Source organism: Lissotriton vulgaris, chromosome 7 (assembly GCF_964263255.1).
Source record: "Lissotriton vulgaris chromosome 7, aLisVul1.2, whole genome shotgun sequence".
NCBI lineage: Eukaryota > Metazoa > Chordata > Amphibia > Caudata > Salamandridae > Lissotriton > Lissotriton vulgaris.
The window spans coordinates 275,830,613-275,844,913 of NC_141695.1; the positions used below are offsets into that span (position 1 = coordinate 275,830,613).

The following is a 14,301-nucleotide window of genomic DNA, read 5'->3' on the forward strand; positions in this document are numbered from 1 at the left end:
TGGGACACCCTTTCGGACGGGTGCAGGTAACGAGCATCACTCGAAGTCGAGTGGCAACGCAGGTAAAAAGGGGATTTGTTGGAATTTTAACAGGGGAAAATGTACAAGGCCTCAGGGGTCATGCAAGTTTAGACACGAATGTGGGGGGTGCGGACAGTCCTCTCATCCCAAGACCATGTGCAGAGCCAAAACGGGTGATAACGGTGGTAGGGGAAGCGCCAAACAGGTCTGAAATAGTCCGAGGGGCGCCTTTACCTACCCCGGTTGATACCATGGCAATGATTCCTTGGCTCAATGAATACCCGGATCATGTCTCCGCTGGGGTGTTGCGAGACGGGTTTTCGTATGGTTTCCGCATTCCAGTGGGGGATTTTCAGTGTAAAACAAGTTGTAAGAACCAACTGTCGGTCCTGCAGCATACGGCGGTGGTACAGGTAAAGATTGGGAAAGAGGTGACTCGAGGGCGGGTTGCCGGTCCTTTCGATTTTCCACCGGTTGCTAACTTTGTTTGTTCCCCCTTAGGGGTGGTCCCCAAGAAGGACCCGGGTGAGTTTAGGCTAATACATAATTTGTCAGCCCCACGAGGTCTTTCAGTGAATGATGCGATAGACCCGGAAGTGTGTTCGGTGCGGTACGCATCTTTCGATGAGGCCGTCGCCATGTTGAATCGCCTGGGGCCCGGAGCGCTGATGGCCAAATCAGACATCGAGTCAGCGTTCCGGTTGCTCCCGGTACACCCAGACGATCAGCGTCTCCTTGGTTTCATGTTTCAGGGTCGCTATTACATGGATAAATGTATGCCAATGGGTTGCTCCATATCTTGTGCTTATTTTGAAAAGTTCCGTTGTTTTTTGCAATGGGTATTCACAAGAAAGACGGGTTTTCAGCATGTGATGCATTATCTCGATGACTTTCTGTTCCTGGGGGCAGCCGGGGATCCAGAATGTGGACAGGCTTTAAAAGAGTTTTGTGTCGTAATGAATCACTTTGGCGTGCCATTGGCACCAGGTAAGACTGTGGGTCCCTCGACTTCACTCGAGTTTCTGGGGATCGAGCTCGACTCGGAGGATGGTTGTTTTCGGTTGCCCAAAGAGAAGGTGTTGAAATTCAGGGCATCCCTTGAAACATGTATTCGAGAGACTAAGGTAAACCTGCATCAATTGCAACAAACGGTGGGCCAGTTGAATTTTGCCCTTAGAGTAATCCCAATGGCCCGCCCCTTTTCCCGCTCGATTGCACAAGCCATGGTCGGCCTGAAGGAGGGACATCACCGCACGAGGCTCTCGGCAGAGATTCGCCAGGACATGCGCATTTGGTTGGCATTCCTGGCGGATTTCAATGGTCGAATTGTCTGGAACAAGCCGGCGGTGTCCTCCGAGGAGCTGGGGTTGTGGACAGACTCGGCGGGGAGTATAGGTTTTGGCGCCATATTCGGTACGCAATGGTCGACTCAAAAATGGCCGTCATGGTGGCACGAGTGCGGGCTGACGAGTAACATTGCTTTTCTCGAACTCTTCCCTATTTTGGTGGCCCTGAAAACATGGCCTGAGGGGTTTCGGGATCACTCTGTGGTGTTCTGGTCTGATAACATGACCGTGGTTGAGTGGATCAATAGTCAGGCAGCACGTTGCAAATGGATTTTGAGACTGCTCAAAGAAATTGTGTTATTGTGTATGCAGTTGAATGTGCTCTTTAGGGCAAGACATGTCCCGGGGGTACTGAACCAAGCGGCTGATGCGCTTTCTCGTTTCCGTATGCAGGCCTTCTGGGGTTTTCTGCCCACAGCGGACCCGGTGGTGGCACCCTTTCCCGAAGCTCTCTGGTCTCTCGGTGCCCCGAACTACAAAACCTCGTGGGAGAGAGTTTAGCACTCAGGACAAGGAAGGCATATGAAGGGGCGTTCCGTTCCTATTGGTCCTTTTTGGGTTCTGCTAGGGGGGAGCTTTGGGGACAGGAAGAGCTTGTCGTAAAATTTTTGCTGTCGTTACATCAGGCAGGCAAATCAGTAGCTACGGCCCAGAGGCATCGGGCCGCCATTTCCTTTATGGCAAGGGCTCATGGGATCCAGGACCCGACAGCGTCTTTCGTGGTGCAGAAAGCGCTACGTGGGTGGCAACGCCTTGAGGGTCGCAGAGTAGATGAAAGGCACCCGATAGGTCTGGATAGGTTGGCCCTGTTATTATCCGTACTCCCTGCGACATGTTCATCCCAGTATGAAACAATGTTGTTCCGGGCCGCTTTTGCGTTAGCATTCCATGGGGCGATGCGAGTAAGCGAACTGGTGGCCAAGAACAAGTGGGATACGGTGGGGGGACTGTGCCGAGAGCACATCCAGGTTAAGGGGGAGACGATGACTGTCTCGTTTGTCAGGTCCAAGGCCGATCAGGGTGCGATTGGGGATTGCGTAGTCATACATCGGATTCCCGGATCTCCCATGTGCCCTGTGGTTTGCGTAGAGGAATATTTAGCGCAGAGGGCGGCATCATGGGGGGGGACCTTGCTGAGGCACGCTGATGCCACCCCACTGACGAGGTTTCAGTTCCAGCGGGTGTTTACAATGGCAATTTCGGCCGCGGGCTTGAACCCCGGCGAGTTTGGGACCCATTCCTTTCGGATAGGGGCTGCTACTGAGGCTACAGCCAGGGGTCTGAGTGTAGAAAAAGTGAAACGTTTGGGGCGTTGGTCCTCGAATTGTTACAAAAGGTATGTGCGGTTGCACATGTTGTGAAGCTGTAATCATGTACTCACGCTTCTTGTTTTTGTTTGGTTTACAGTTTCGCAAGCTTACGAGGCGGGGCGGACTGTGCAGTCGACCCGACACCTGGGAACCAGCGGTCACACATCACCGGCTGCGGAAAAAGAGGTGTGGGTCGTGGGCCACTCATACGTGAGGCGCGCCGCGGACGTATTCAAAGCAGGTGACATGTTTCACATGGCTGGGGAATACGGGTACAGGGTGACCTTCTACGGAAGGGGCGGGCTCTGTATTGACCAGTTTCAATCCTTTTTCGAGGGTTTGTTAGGGCGGACAAGGTCACCGCCATCTATAATCATAGTCCATCTTGGGGGCAACGATTTGGTGACCACTGGTAGACGACTTCTTCTCGAGGCGATACTTTCTACAGTAAGTTGGTTGGCGAGAAGGGTTCCAGGGTGCACAATTGCATGGTCCCATATGATTCCACGTAAGGTGTGGCGGGGGGCGAATTCGGTTTCTGCTATAAATCATTCGGTGAAGAAAGTAATTAACAAATTGGGTAGATTGTTTCGTTCAAGTGCACTGCATTCTATTCCTCATGGTTGTATCAAGGGGGACTGTATGTATTTGGGGGATGGGGTCCATTTGTCCCGGGTAGGGAATGAGTTACTCATAGGAGACCTCGTAGCCTGGCTAAGGAGTTTAAAACATGACCTTTAGGCAGGAGTTTTTGTGGGGGGTCCGGATAGCCGGTCAACTATCCGGCCTGTGGCGGTAAGGTCATGATCGGTGAGCAGTAATTGGAAGATCCCTATGGGGGGGGCGTCACCCATTACGGATGGGAGCGCCCGGGGGAGGTGGCCATTGGCCCCTCAACGGGGAGGCGGTCCCTTCTAAGGATGGGCCGCCGAAAGGAAAGGGAAGGCGGTCAAGGCCCCTTCCTGGATAGGAGGGGCTACGGGCCCCTCCTGGGAATTTCCCGGGGCCAGGACACCTGCGACGGCAGGTGTGGTAAGTTGTGTGGGGTGGGGAGGGGGGTTTACGCTACCTTCTAGACACCTCACACGAGTCCTCGGACGACCATTAAATGGCGTCGAGTTCATTGGGGCCCCCGTCAAGTCAAGGGAAATTGGTAGATGCATCTGAGGTACAGCCTCTGTGCGGTCGCCCCTCGCAAGTGGGGGGGGTAATTCTGGTTTAGGGATCTGACACCGGTTACGACCTTGCCGTTGGCCCTTAATGTTAGGATGTACAATTTCAAGTTCAAATGTTTTGTAGGATGTTAGTTTCAACTAGGAGAACCTTTGTATTAGAAATATGTTAAGGTTAGCCAAACATCGTAATGTGGAAATGAAATTGTACATAATATGAAACTGTTATTTTAATGTTTTGATTTTGTTTCATATTTTAATAAATACGGTCGGGAGGGTCACTCCCTCCCGCCTTCCAAAAGTTCAGAACTGTTTCCGGTTTCCCATCCTTGGGGATTGTGTCGAGAGGGGGTGGCGGGTATCTCAGCCATATGGAAAGGGGCGACCACTCGGTCCCCCCGAACGTATGGTGGAGTACCCCGATCCCCCCGGGAGGCCATCTTGGGCGGGAGGCGAGTCTCAGCTGGTATGCCCGAAGCGGCGTAGCCGGGGCGCGCTTTTTCCCGCCCTGGAGTGGGTTGTCCTAGACACTGAAGCCGCCAGCCACGCCCCCGGAGGCGGGCGGAGGCGGGTTTACGCCCGCCCGAAGACGGATAAAAGGAGCAACAAGCCAAGGAAGCATCCTCTTGTTCCTGTGCTCTGAAGCTGCACCTCCCCGCTGCACGTGAGCTCGAGACGGAACGAAGAGCCAATTTTGACCCACCCACCAGCCCCTGAGGACAGCAAGTGGTTTTGAAATAAAGTTTTGATGTGGTAACTCTATTTCTTACAGGTTGTTATGATTAAAGTGTTATTTGAGTATGCAATAAAGTGAACGATTCTTTACAGTATGTTTTTTCGAATAAAGTATTTTGCACAAGTGTTGATCAGTAATCATACGCGAAGCAGTTATGGTTGTTTTAATTTAGTGATTTTAGTTAATTGTCGTATTTATTTTGGTCGGGCGGTAAGGTCATGATCGGTGAGCAGTAATTGGAAGATCCCTATGGGGGGGGCGTCACCCATTACGGATGGGAGCGCCCGGGGGAGGTGGCCATTGGCCCCTCAACGGGGAGGCGGTCCCTTCTAAGGATGGGCCGCCGAAAGGAAAGGGAAGGCGGTCAAGGCCCCTTCCTGGATAGGAGGGGCTACGGGCCCCTCCTGGGAATTTCCCGGGGCCAGGACACCTGCGACGGCAGGTGTGGTAAGTTGTGTGGGGTGGGGAGGGGGGTTTACGCTACCTTCTAGACACCTCACACGAGTCCTCGGACGACCATTAAATGGCGTTGAGTTCATTGGGGCCCCCGTCAAGTCAAGGGAAATTGGTAGATGCACCTGAGGTACAGCCTCTGTGCGGTCGCCCCTCGCAAGTGGGGGGGGTAATTCTGGTTTAGGGATCTGACACCGGTTACGACCTTGCCGTTGGCCCTTAACGTTAGGATGTACAATTTCAAGTTCAAATGTTTTGTAGGATGTTAGTTTCAACTAGGAGAACCTTTGTATTAGAAATATGTTAAGGTTAGCCAAACATCGTAATGTGGAAATGAAATTGTACATAATATGAAACTGTTATTTTAATGTTTTGATTTTGTTTCATATTTTAATAAATACGGCCGGGAGGGTCACTCCCTCCCGCCTTCCAAAAGTTCAGAACTGTTTCCGGTTTCCCATCCTTGGGGATTGTGTCGAGAGGGGGTGGCGGGTATCTCAGCCATATAGAGTCTAAGGGGCAGATTTACAATAACTGGTGCATCCCTGCATATCAGCAGAGATCCGCCAGCTATTTTGCATCACGGCAGACACCTCTTGTGCCACCATGGATGGGCCGCATTTACAATGCTGCGCACCATGGGGCAAGAATAGACAGATGCGTGACGCATCTGCTGCCGTAAAGGTGACGCATTGCTGGGGTTTCATTGCAAGCGCAACGCTGCTCCAGCAAGGCTCAGGGTCCCCCTATGCCTAACATGCTGTGTCAATCCTTATGCCTGCTTCAAGCAGGCACAGGGTTTTGACGCAGCATAGCCGTAAAAGTGACTGAGTGTAATCTTGTAGATTTAACTCATCCACTTTTAGGATGCGTTCCTGCACCGGAACGGAGATCTGTTGAACTGAGCTGAAAGTATTAGAAACACAAAAAACACTTTTCATATGGAACAGCCATCCTAACTATAACAATCTAGGTGTGCAATATGTACAGATATTTGAGGAAAGCAGATTCAGATTGTCGCTGGTGTTATAGGGACTATATATAGGGGTTGCTCTCCCCCGAAACTTGGAAACTATCCAGAGTTCTCTGCTTCCTTTTTTAATACATTGCGCAGCACTCTAAGACTAAAATGGCATTGTTTTGACTTTTACTGGGTGCTTCTATGTGTCTGAAAAAGGCTAAAGATCTTTAAAGGGCTATGTGACAATTAGCAAATCCAGACATCTGGCTCTAAGGTTTAAAATAAGTTATGAGAAAGTCAATTATTAAGGTGGATGGTAGTTCATCACATGTAATAATGTTACTATACTCTTTTAGGTCCAGTACAAGTTTCAGCAATTTGAAACTGAGATCCATCCGGTTAGCTATAACACAGACAGGATGAGTTTGAAAAAAGTTATAAAAACACACCACTATTAAAATCCCATGCTCAAATTTATAAAATAAAATGAATAATTTAATTAACAAAAAGAGGCCAGAAAGACAAACATACAATAAGGTGAACATGAGATATACATTTTTTTTTTTTTATTTTTTTTTTAAAAACCTTTATTGTAGCATTCAATAAAAAATACAAGCATGGGCCTACAACCGCAGGGGCCGGCCGCTAAACAAAATTAATACCCACTATATCACGATACGACACAGCTCATTAGCCGACAACCCTGAGGTCCGGCAACGATTCAGGATAGAACTTGTATTAGAACGCACAACTAAGTCACAGGATGAGACAGAGGTTTCATTTTATATTATCTAAAGAAAGGATCAGGTGCCATACAATCAAACAGAGGAATACGGGGGACAGGTCGAGAGACAGGATATGCACGTAATAACACCTATAATGGAACATTGGCGCCAAAACATATGAATCGGTGTAAATGACAATACAATATACATTCTATGTTGAGCGCCAGTACTCAGGGCCTGCCCACCCAGGAATCAGGGTAACGTAAAAAGCATGAGCACTAAATACAAGTACACAATAAAAATCCGAATGATTCGCAAGCTATACTGATCCTGTAAGGAAGAAAAAGGGAAGGAAGAAAAAGGCCATAGAAATAAAAAAAGGCAAAATAAAAAAATACCTCTTACCCCCCACCCTGCACCCCTGCAAATGGCTACAGCCTAACCCCACTAGCAGCGTGTCTGTCGCCCCAAATAACTAAAAACTTAAAAGTAGGAAAAAAGAATGGAGGAGGGCTTATCCTTATGGGCTCCCAGCCTCTTTAGCCCCCCCGCCAGAAACAGACACCCCCTATCGCAAAAAGACCAACATATGACAACCCTTAAAGGAGAAATTAGGGGGCACCATGATACACCGCCCAGCCTCGTAGATCAAGCAGTTGCAGGTCGAACACCCGTAAAAGCCACTCCAAACCGTCCCGATTTAATTGATCTTAACCTTGACCCTTCCAAACCAGCACACGAACCCCCCACCCCCATCGAGACCCAAAGGCACACAAATGAGTCATAGAGGAGAAGGAAGTCATCAAGAATCAATCCGTGGCAACTCGTAGACAGTGAGTTCACAAGAACTTCAGACGCAGAAAAAATCTCTCTCCTAGATGTACAGTCCCAATGCATCTTACCCCGGAGTCGTAAAGTCACCAAGAAAGGAGAAGACGACCGCAAAGTGAAAGAAAAGTCAACAACAAAAGTCTCCAGGAGGGGAACGCCTTTCGATATCTCCAAAGTTGATAGTGATGGAAGGTTCAGCGGTACACTGATGACCTCGGGAACATCGTCCTCCAGGGCACCAACCGATGGTTTCAGTATTTGCTTCCTCACGGGGTCCTCGCACGGAGTCAAAATGGCCGCTGCTTGAATGGCTGCAGATTGCTGTTCCAACAGCGAGGCAGGGTCCGCTTCCACAAGGAGCATCTAAGATAGGCGAGTATCCAATTTGTTCAATAAGACATCCACATGTGAATGAAACGCCCAAATCTCTGCCAATATTGACCTCAGAGATGGCTCAAGCACCGTTCGATCCATAGACTCACGCCCAACACCAATCACAATCACCTCCCCCGGTGAATCTGGCATCCTCGGGGGGGACAAAAGGGATCACAAATGGGCAGATGCGGAGGGTGGCCAGTCTTTATCTGCAGCCACGGTCAACCCGGTTAACGCCACAGGCCAGAGACCCTGACCCACTGAACCCCAGCGGGGCCCAACACCGGGTCCGCGGGACTGAGACCCCCACCCACAGTCGACAGCAAGCAAAGTCATTCCTCCATCAATGCTGAGCAATAGAAACGATCGCCGCCAAATTCGGGCATAAAAGAAGCCTCCACTCCGATTGACCGGACCCTGCCTGGGTCTCCCGGCCGATGTTGTTGCACTGCAGCCCGGGTGTGCAAGTACTCGAGTGGAGAAGTGTGGCTCACCGGTTAGAGGAGGCAGACCCAGACGCAGGGGTCAGACCCAGGACCAGGGTTCAATCCCCGACGCGGCAGGGTCTTGAGCTCAAAATGTCCACGGACTCGATAATTCTCGCCTCGGTGCCAACTCGAATCATGGGTTCACACTCTGCAACTCTGGGCAATAGCTTGCTTAATCTCCACTACGGCCCCACCGCGATGGGATGCCTGGCTTTCACCTTGGGTATGCCCAGTAGGGGTTATCTCGCAGGGAAAAGCCAGGACGGGTTCCTAAAGCAAGCGCCTTGAGACCTTACGGTGAAGGGGCGCTATATAAGAACGTATGATTTACGATTTATTTTATTTATGAGGCCCCGGCTTCCCCGCTGGAGTAGGCCACAATCTTCAACTCTATGCAACCTCGTCAAACCAGCCGATAAAAGTTTCCAGATTTCACCATCGGAAGGCGGAACAGTTCATTCACACAGAGGCTAGGCGTAAAATCAGGATAATGTACAGGATCTTGTGGCGGGATACGGAGGTCGGCGGAGCAGGGAGCCTAAGCAGCCATCTTGTTTGCCAACGTAGCTCCTCCGAGATATACATTTTTAAAGTTTGAATACAATTTTGCTCCAGAACACACAAAGCTCCAACCAAGGTAACTCATCATGCTAGACCAGCACAAGACAAGGTTTGAGGGCTTGAGGCCAACTACGATCAAGCACAGGTCGAATACAATTTAGTTCATCGTTGGTAAGGTATTTGTCATTGACAAACAACAAAGAATCAGTATCAATGTCATGTAAAAGGGACTTACTGCATGCTGTAAAAACCCTGGGACTATTCTTACACCACATGGGTAAAAAGGCGTATTTACTCTCGGAACCGAGGGCAGTACAGCCTGACCAATCACCGCTCTCAGGAACCTGATTGTGACAGAAAGAAACATTAGAAATATCAAGTGTAGTTTTACATTTGTTTTGGATGATTTATTAATCAGAGCAATACTGTGCCTGTTCAGCACCACAAAAGTGTGTGTCTGACTATTTATATGTCTGTAATCTAAGATGATGTGATAAGAACTGTCAGGTCTCAAATCCAGAAAAAGAGGATTATTCAACAGAGAGACACAGGGTTCAATTACACCCTGATACTTCAGATGTGTAAGGATTTCCTTAACAGTCGCTTTAGCATCACGTTTAATTAGATATTGAGGCTGATTCTGAGGGGTGGAATGCACTGGAATAACATTTATTGGAGAATCCTTATCCTAATCAACTTGGTGGCACTATAAGGCAGGGGGCAAAGCCAGGGCCCAATCAGATGCATAATCATGATTCGTCATATCAGGGATGAGATGCGAAAAAGAAGGGAGTATTACGTTTTCACCATGAGGACAAGCAAGAACAAATGCGAGGGAGGAAATCGACCTCAGCCCATAAAATGTTATTGAAGAAGTCAAATTATTCAAGAAAATAGCATTAATGGTGCTTTTAATATCCCCCTTAATCTGCAAGTCTAAATGATAAAGGTGATCAGAGGGTGCAACGTAGGTGTCCGCAGTCTCAACTGTAACAAAGGTGTCAGTTGCTCTCTCATCCAGAAACTGACAGAGTGTCTGGCACACTACGGTGACTTCTGCCGCGCTGTTGAGGAGAGTCACTGCCCAACTTCTGTCCAGGAGAAGGGCTTTCACCATCTGGGACATGTTTAGGAGTTAAAGTAGCAACCTTCTTCTTTTGGAAGGGGGCTCTATGCAGGGGAAGTTCCTCAGTCTTGACTTTTGCGTCAAAAGAGCGTTGTGTGTTTCTCTTTGTCTGCACAGACCCACCTTGTCTGTGATCTTGACACCCACCTCTGTTGATTGGACAATTTCTGAAAGAAACGAGGAGAAGAGGATCAGCAACTGGGAATGCTCCAAAGTCTTGACTTTAGTGCAATCAGACAAATGATAGCATCATTCAGAAGTGTCTCCCGGCGATGACCCACTCCGAGATCTGGGCTTCTGTTGTGGTTGCTTAGATTTATCTCAAGATTTCTTAGGAAAAAACAGACAACTATTCTTCCCAGGAGGAGGTTTGCCCAGGGATTGCACTAATGATCTGCTCCCCCAACTATGAAGAACCAAGGAGTTATAAACATCAGAGATGTTAACTGCCAACTCATGTACGAGGTCAACAATAGCCACTTTGGATACGAGCTGGCGTATAATCAAGGAAGCTGCCTCCCCTTTACCATTAGAAAGAATAATTTCTGAGACTACCAGAAAATTACCTAGTAGGTTCTTCCTCAATCTTTGGCAGGACCTGCCTCATGTGCGTTCTGTACATGCTTGAGAACGTTCAGATTGACGCTTATTGAGAAGGTTCCATAACAACGTGTATATACTGTAGCAAACACCATCCCCTGGTGTTACTGTCGGCCAAGGAGGGTGACCACACCACTAGGCAAATATTAAAGAATGGATTATATGATTTACCAGAGAACCTGCTAGGGGATAAACAGCATCAAGCTGGTACATTTTTTGAGCAGTTCAAAATTAAAAAAACGCATTCACGGTTAAGAGAACGTGTGCCAATAACAGAGTTGATAATAACAGGGCTAATAACAAGCCCCCCAACTTGTGGAGTCTGCACAGGAGGGGCAGCCACTGGTGGAGCTGCCAGAAAGGCATGGGCAACAAAGAGAAACAAGCTTTTATATAGATGGACTACTTGAGTGTATAACAAATGATCCAGCAAACAGGGATCGATATATTTTCACAAAGGCCCATTTTCACGCTGGGGTTCAGTGAGCTGCAAGTTTATTCCTAACTTACCAAATACACAATATAACCTGAATTTCTCCTTACAATATGCTTATTTAGGGTCGACTGACCTTTTTAGAAGTTTATAGCAATAATATGCACTTATAAATAACATTTAAATAATAACAGACTCAGTATATGTGTTTTTGTAATGTTTCTCAAAAAATAATGTGAAACAAATGCTCATTTAGTACTGTCATACAATGCAAAACATAGACCTTCACAGAGAACATGTATAAGCAATGAATAGAAACAAACTCATATCAAATAAACAATGCATTGAAGGAGTGGATAGGCAAGAGAGAAAAGGTTTTAGAGACAAAATACATTTGCAAATGATTATGCAAATTCAGAATATTTTATAATAACCCAAATTAGGTTCAGGGGAAACTACCCTTTGGCCAAAAGGTCAGGAAGGCCCTTTGAAAATAGTCGAACTGTGAAGACTGAGTCAGGAATCAAGAAATAGGTAGGCCTCTATCTGGAAACAGCAAAGCGATGATCTCCTGTTAGCTAAACACCAGCTGACCCTAACCACACCCCCCAGGGACTTTCAATTATAACCTAAATGTCCAACCCACATTTGTTTCAATATGAGAGCAAACTCCATCTCTCATTGGCTAAGGATGGGGGTGTTCTGTCACACCACTCTCATCATGACTATTTTATCAATATCCTTTTGTCTTAAACTTTCAGCATTGCAACAGATTCTTCTCAGGAAGTAATTATGAACACAATCATAGAACACATTTCCTGCGGCGCATTTTCATGTTACAAGTCACTACGCTGTCATTGTTTGCCCCTGCCATTTTGTGAGAAAGCCTATCAGCTTCCACTGCTGCTCATCATATTATTCTTTTCTGAAGCATGGCAGCCCTACAGCATATTACGAAGGTCATATACGACTCGACTTTTGCATTCTCTCTTCCTTCTCAAAACTCAAAAATGTGAAGGACATCTTACATGGGCTTCAATTGGAATTCCATAGAGCATATTATCAAGCCCATTATTGCCGTTTTAGCGCAGTTCTCTGCCGCTAAAGCGGCGATAATGTTATCGCCTGTCTTGATAATATGTCCCTGTGCTCTTTCTTGCTCGGCATTGCTGTCCTATGCTTAATAACTTTGCTAGAAAAACCGACATTTTAGGTGAAACGATGCAGAGTGATGCTGGTATTGTAGAATACTGTATATTGGAACTGCTTTCCACCTACACTTGGGAACTACCCAGAGTTCTCTGCTCCATTTTTGCAAAACGTATCTGGCACTCCAAGCCTGAAAGGGGACTTTTTTAAATTTTACTGGGTGAGCCCTTGTATATAGATAAAGCTAAACCTCTATTAAGAGGTGTAATTATGGTGAAACAGGTATCAGGGGTTGCAGCTAAAAGTTTGTTAGCCAGCCTATGTGATGGTGAAGGTGTTTGATGTTTATGCTTAGTACACTCCATTTCACCTAAGTGCTTCTTATTGCTTTATGTTCCTATCCAGAGCAAAGATATCTGAATAGAAATTGAGTGTGCCTAGGTAAATATGTTGCTATTTCCTTTGTGGGAATTATGCAAAATACCCCCAAAACTTTGCAAAATTATGCTTTACAGTTCAAAATGTCTTCTCTTACTGACAAGTCAAACAAGATGGTAATGCATTTGCTAAGATAAAAGGGATGCCCTAGGTACCCCTTACCCATTGTGCAAGTAAGAAATAAAAAAAAAAGATTCAGTCCACAGGATCACTGCAAACTCTTAAACACACAAAAGATAAAAAACTTTCTTTCAAAATGCACTACCATTATTATTGAAAGGCAAACACTGAATGAAAGGCAAACACTGAAATGGCCACAATCTCCGTGATGGCATCCTATTGTAGTGAATATTCATTTGAGATTTACATATGAATATTCATATTCATATAGCCATTCCCTAACCAATGGGCTAAAAGTCCCCAGCACTTCCTATACTGTAAATTATCCCACAGTGCACCTCTCCACTTAAAACCAACATGGCAGAACCTATCTTCCCCTGTGCAGAGCTTCCAGTTCCCATCCAGTTGTGAGACTATGGTAATGGACAAACCGTCCTTTGTGGTCACTTCAAACCTGTTCTGATGTAGTTTGCTCTTTCATGGGATTTGGAGGCGAACTGGCTATGACCACAAAAGGGAGGCATGCCAAGGTGTGAGCTACATCCACCAATGAGCGAGTGGGCATATTTTTAAGCTCAGGAAAGGGCTTGGCACATCCCAGAGGACATCCTGCTTAGGTAGGAAAAACATCTTCATACACCCTTTGTCCACTGTCTAACAGCAATTCATATGTTACCACCGGGTCGCCGTGAAAAGTAACACTGAAAACTGTCATAAAGGCACATTTGGTTTAGGCAGGAAAATGAATGACAACTTTCTAAAATTGTTATTTTCAAAACAGTAACATAAAGTCTGATTTGACAACTAAAGTGGATTCTAAATTACTAATAAAACGAGTCTCTGCATCAGTTTTAAAGCTACTCACAACAAAAGTTAAGCATTATACAGTGTTATTTTTTAGCCCAGAGCATTCCCATGGAAGAGCCATGCTTCCGACAGTGAAAAATGACTTTGGAGGTTTTCACTGTGAGGACATGTAAAACAGAAAATATGTAAGTCCTACTTTTTGAATACCATGCACATTGTCCTAGGGGCATTTAGGCTCTACCTTAGGGGTGACGTATAAGCATTAAAAAGGAAGGTTTAGACCTTGTACAAGGTTTTCCTTGCCAGGCCAAAATTGTTGTTTTGAAACTGCTCACTCTGGCTGCAGTGGCAGGCTGGGAGACGGTTTTTGCACTGTAACTTTAGTGGGTGCGAAATATGTGCGGCAGTCTAGTAGTGGCATTTAGCGTGCAGGCCCTAGTACACTTGTGTACCATATATTAGAGACTTAGAAGTAAGTTAAAAGTGAATCCATGTTGTATATGTTTTACGGGTCAGAGCATGTGCATTGCACATGTTTTGTAGAATCCAAGTAGAGTGAAAAAAAACAGCAGCATCAGTCCAGAAAAATACGCAGATGATTCTGCCAAAGGGAGGAGTTTTCTTACAGAAATAAGCAGATGGCCATAAA

The 14,301-nt window shown here is 46.7% G+C and overlaps 1 protein-coding gene across 1 annotated transcript in view; it reads left to right on the forward strand.

The window, feature by feature from the left end:
* Nucleotides 1-14,301, forward strand: part of LOC147701386 (mucin-2-like) — a 184,816-nt gene that overhangs the window by 169,415 nt on the left and 1,100 nt on the right. The gene's annotated exons all lie outside the window — the stretch shown is intronic.